Genomic DNA, 6,000 nt, shown 5'->3' with positions numbered 1-6,000 from the left:
GCCAGGAGAGGATGAGCTGGGATGCGGTGAGTAGCAGAGGACGGCGGAACCAGATGCCACGCGCTGCTGCTGCAACCGCTCTTCCCAAAGGAGGCCCAGTCTTCCTGGCAGCGGCAAGGTGTCTAGAATTCGTCCTGGGAGACCATTGCTGCCTGTTCTTCAAACCTTCCCCTGGAGAACAGCCTCAGGGCATTGCTGTCTTTCTGACCAGCCCAACTGTTTGTCTTTTTGATAATAGCCATTCTAACAGGGTGTAAGATGGTATCTCATTGTGGTTTTGATTTGTATTTTCCTGATGATTAGTGATGTTCAGCACCTTTTCATGGGCCTTTTGGCCTTCTGTATGTCATATTTGGAGAAATGTATGTTGAGATCTCCTGCCCATTTTAAAATGGAACTTTTTTTTTTTGCTGTTGAGTGGTTTACGGTCTTTGTATATTTCAAATGTTAATTACTTGTCAGTTATATGATTTAGCAAATATTTCTCCCATTCTATAGGTTAACTTTTTCATTTTGTTGATAGTTTCTCTTGCTGTGCAGAAGCTTTTTAGTTTGATGTAGTTCCATTTGTTTATTTTTGCTTTTGTTGCTTTCGCTTTTGGTGTAAACTTCAAAAAATCATTGCCAGAGGAATGTCAAGTAGCTTACCCCCTATGTTTTCTTCTGGGAGTTTTATGGTTTCAGGTCTTGCATTCAAGTCTTTAATCCATTTTGAGTTGATTTTTGTGTATGGTGTAAGATATTGGTCCAGTTTCATTCTTCTGCATGCGTTTGTCCAGTTTTCCCAGCACCATTTATTAAGGAGACTGTCCTTTTCCCATGGTATATTCTTGGCTCCTTTGTTGTAAATTAATTGACCATGTATGTATGAGTTTATTTCTGGGCTCTCTATTTTTCCTCATTGATCTACGTGTCTGTTTTCTTTTAATTTAATTTTTATTTTATATTAGAGTATAGTTGATTTGCAATGTTGTGTTAGTTTCAGGTGTACAGCTAAGTGATTTAGTTATACATATATCCATTCTTTTACAGATTCTTTTCCCATATAGGTTATTACAGAATATTGAGTTCCCTGTGCTATACAGTAGGTCCTTATTGCTTACTTTATATACAGTGGTATGTATCTGTTAATCCCAAACTCCTAATATATCTCGCCCCTCACCTGTCCCCTTTGGTAACCATCAATTTGTTTTCGAAGTCTGTGAGTCTGTTTCTGTTTTGTAAATAAGTTCATTGTATAATTTTTTATTTTTAATTTTTTTAGTTTTATTTATTTATTTTTTAATTTTTATTTTTTTTGCGGTATGCGGGCTTCTCACTGACGTGGCCCCTCCCGTTGCGGAGCACAGGCTCCGGACACGCAGACTCAGCGGCCATGGTTCACGGGCCCAGCCGCTCCGCGGCATGTGGGATCTTCCCGGACCGGGGCACGAACCCGTGTCCCCTGCATCGGCAGGCAGACTCTCAACCGCTGCGCCACCAGGGAAGCCCCTATGTGTTTTGATTAGATGATTTAGTCTATGGATATTCAAAGTAAGTGTTGATAAGTATGGATGACTTTCCATTTTCATTGTTTTCTGGCTTTTTGTAATTCTTTTCATTCCTTACTTCTCTCCCTTTGTGATTTGATGCTCTTCTGTAGTAGTATGCTTAGATTCCTTTTTTCAATATTTTAATTTTATTGGATTTTACTTGATTTACAATGTTGTGTTAGTTTCAGGTGTACAGCAAAGTGATTCAGTTGTACATATACATGTATTCATTCTTTTTTAGATTCTTTTCTTGTATAGGTTATGACAGAATATTGGGTAGAGTTCCCTGTGCTATACAGTAGGTCCTTGTTGGTTATCTATCTTATATATAGTAGTGTGTGTGTGTTCATCCCAAGCTCTTGATTTATTCCTCCCCTCCACGTTTCCCCTTTGGTAATCATAAGCTTGTTTTCAATATCTATAAGTCTGCTTCTGTCTTATAAATAAGTTCATTTGTATATTTTTAAAAATTAGATTCCAGGGACTTCACTGGTGGTGCAGTGGTTGAGAGTCTGCCTGCCAATGCAGGGGACATGGGTTTGAGCCCTGGTTTGGGAAGATCCCACATGCTGCGGAGCAACTGAGCCCATGTGCCACAACTACTGAGCCTGCGCTCTAGAGCCTGCGAGCCACAACTACTGAAGCTCGCGCACCTAGAGCCTGTGCTCCGCAACAAGAGGCTACTGCTGTGAGAAGCCCACGCACTGCAATTAAGAGTATCCCCCGCTCGCCAGAACTAGAGAAAGCCCGTGTGTAGCAACAAAGACCCAATGCAGCCATAAATAAATAAATAAATATTAGATTCCACATATGAGGGATATCATATGGTATTTGTCTTTCTCTGTCTGACTTACTTCACTTAGTATGATGATCTCTAGGTCCATCCGTGTTGCTGCAAATGGCATTATTTCGTTCTTTTTTATGGCTGAGTACTATACCATTGTATATATGCACCACATCTTCTTTATCCATCCCTCTGTCTCTGGACATTTAGGTTGTTTCTGTGTCCTGGCTGTTGTAAATAGTGCTGCTATGAACATTGGGGTCCATATATCCTTTTGGATTATGGTTTTCTCCGAATATATGCCCAGGAGTGGGATTGCTGGATCACGTGGTAGTTCTATTTTAAGTTTTTGAAGGAACCTCCAGACCATTCTCCATAGTGGTTTTACCAATTTACATTCCCAGCAACAGTGTAGGAGGGTTCCCTTTTCTCCACACCCTCTCCAGCATCTGTTGTTTATAGACTCCTTGATGATGACCATTCTGACTGGTGTGAGGTGATACCTTATTGTAGTTTTGATTTGCATTTCTCTGATAATTGGTGAGGTTGAGCATCTTTTTTTGTTTGTTTGTTTTGGGGTTTTTTTGCGGTACACAGGCCTCTCACTGTTGTGGCCTCTCCCATTGCGGAGCACAGGCTCCGGACGCGTAGGCTCAGCAGCCATGGCTCATGGGCCCAGCCGCTCCGCGGCATGTGGGATCTTCCCGGACCGGGGCACGAACCCATGTCCCCTGCATCAGCAGGTGGACTCCCAACCACCACACCACCAGGGAAGCCCTGAGCATCTTCTCATGTGCTTTATGGTCATCTAGATTCCTTTATCTTTTGTGTATCTACTTTAGGGTTTTGCTTTGTGGATACACGAGGCTAACATAAAACCTCTTATAACAGTCTCTTTTAAGTTGAAACAACCTAAGTCCAAACACATTCTAATGCTCTACATTTTTTTTTTTTTTGTGGTACGCGGGCCTCTCACTGTCGTGGCCTCTCCCGTTGCAGAGCACAGGCTCCAGACGCGCAGGCTCAGCGGCCATGGCTCACGGGCCCAGCCGCTCCACGGCACGTGGGATCTTCCCGCGCTGCGGCACGAACCCGTGTCCCCTGCATCGGCAGGCGGACTCTCAACCACTGCGCCACCAGGGAAGCCCACGCTCTACATTTTTACTCTCCAATGTTTTATGTTTTTCATGTCACACTTTACATCTCTTTATCTTGTGTACAGTAAGTTCCCTACAGACGAACGAGTTCCGTTCTGAGAGCACGTTCATAAGTCCAATTTGTTCATAAGTCCAACAAAGTTAACCTAGGTACCCAACTAACACCATTGGCTATATAGTACTGTACTGTAATAGGTTTATAATACTTTTCACACAAATAATAAATAACAAACAGAAAGTAAAGAGAACATTTTTCAACAGAGTTTTTAAAAAAATAATTTATTTTGATTTTTGGCTCTTTTGGGTCTTTGTTGCTGCGCGTGGGCTTTCTCTAGTTGCGGGGATCGGGGGCTACTTTTCGTTGCGGTGCGGGGGCTTCTCATTGTGGTTGCCTCTCTTGTTGTGGAGCACGGGCTCTAGGCACGTGGGCTTCAGTAGTTGTGGCACGCAGGCTCAGTAGTTGTGGCTCATGGGCTCTAGAGCACAGGCTCAGTAGTTGTGGTGCACAGGCTTAGTTGCTCCGTGGCATGTGGGATCTTCCTGGACCAGGGCTCGAACCTGTGTCCCCTGCATTGGCAGGCGGATTCTTAACTGCTGCACCATGAGGGAAGTCCGAAAACACTTTTAATCTTTACAGTACAGTACCTTGAAAAGTACAGTGGTACAGTACAGCAGCTGGTGCTTCTTAGCAGTACCAGCTACATCACTGCAGCTTTTATGCTTGCTTCTGGACCTCCTGGGCTTGAAATAAAGACACTGTACTGCTGTACTCTATACAGTCCTGTACAGTAAGTTACACAAAAGCACAACCACTTGTAGAGGAAGTACGCATGTGACAGTGTACGCCAGACGTGTGAACTAACGTGATTGGACATGCAAACGCACGTTTGCACCTTTGAAAGTTTGCAGCTTGAAGGTTCGTATGTAAGGGACTTACTGTATCCGCTAACAAATTACTGTAGTTATTGCTATTTTTACTACTTTTGTCTTTTAACCTTCATACTGGACCTTTCAGTGATTAACCCACCATCATTAGAACATTAGATTATTCTGAATTTAACTATGTATTTCCCTGTACCAGTGAGAGTTATACTTTCATATATTTTCCTGTTATTAATTGGCACCCTTTTGTTTCAGCTTAAAGAAGTCCCTTTAACATTTCTTTTAAGGCTGGTCTAGTGGTGCTGAACTCCTCATCTTTTGTTTCTCTGGAAAACTCTTTATCCTTTAATTCTGAAGAATAACTTTGCTGAATAGAGTATTCTGGTTGGCAAATTTTTTTTTCTTTCAGCACTTTGAATATATCATGAAACTGCAACGTTTCTGCCAAAAAAACCTGTTGATGGTCTTATGGGGGTTCCCTTGTAGGTAACAAGTTGCTTTTCTCTTGATGCTTTTAAAATTCTCTCATTGTCTTTAACTTTTGAGACTTTAATGACAATGTCTTGGTTTGGGTCTCTTTGGAGTCATCTTATTTGAAACTCTCTGGTCTTCCTAAATTTGAGTATCTGTTTCCTTCCTGAAGTTAGGGAAGTCCCTTAAGCTATCTTTACTCTTTTTTATTCTTTGTTTTTTCTTCTTTGATTGTATGAATTCCACTGCCATGTCTTCAAGTTCTTGGATCCTTTTTCCACTTCATCTAGTCTGTTGTTGAACCTGTCTATTGAATTTTTTAGTTCAGTTATTGTATTCTTTAGCTCTGTGATTTCTATTAGGTACTTTGTTTTATTTTCTGTTGATTGAAATCCTCACTTTGTTCATACATAGTTTTCCTGATCTCAGTGACTGTTATGACCTTTCCTGACCTTTATGACTGTTATTTTGAACTCTTTATCAGGTAAGTCACTTATTGCTGTTTAATTAAGGTCTTTTCTGAAGTTTTACAGGCATACCTTGGAGATATTGCTGGTTTGGTTCCAGAACTGCATTAAAGGGAATAATACAGTAAAGTGGGTCAGACGAATTTTTTGGTGACCCAGTGCATATAGAAGTTATGTTTACACTATACTGTAGTCTGTTAAGCATGCAGTAGCATTATGTCTAAAGCACAATGTACACACCTTAATTTAAAAATACTTTATTGCTAAAAACTGTTAGCCATCATCTGACAATGCAGGGTTGCCACAAACCTTCAATTTGTAAAAAAACATAGTATCTGTGAAGTGCAATAAAGTGAAGCGCAATGAAACAAGGTATGTCTGTATCTTGTTCTTTCATTTTGAATACCTTCCTCTGTTTCATAATTGTCCTTGACTCTCTGTGTTAGTATCTATGCTATTAGATAAAGCTGCCACCTGTCCTAGTCTTGAGGGAGTGGTTTGTGTGGGAGATGAAATTCATTGTTCAACCCTGCCCAGGTCTAGGTTTTCTCTCCAACCTTTGCAATTGTCTGAGTAGACTTCTTTGTTAGTGGCTCCTAGCAGTTGAGGGTGTGTTAAGATCTATCACTGTCCCAAAGGGGAAGATCTCAGTCAGCATCTAGAAGCAGGCTGATTGGAAGCCAGCCCTCTTTCAGGGGATAACTGGG

This window comes from Delphinapterus leucas, chromosome X (genome assembly GCF_059928025.1).
Source record: "Delphinapterus leucas isolate spDelLeu-1000000601 "Yukka" chromosome X, BTC_Dleu_Yukka2, whole genome shotgun sequence".
Classification (NCBI taxonomy): Eukaryota; Metazoa; Chordata; class Mammalia; order Artiodactyla; family Monodontidae; genus Delphinapterus; species Delphinapterus leucas.
This window is presented reverse-complemented; position numbering follows the sequence as displayed.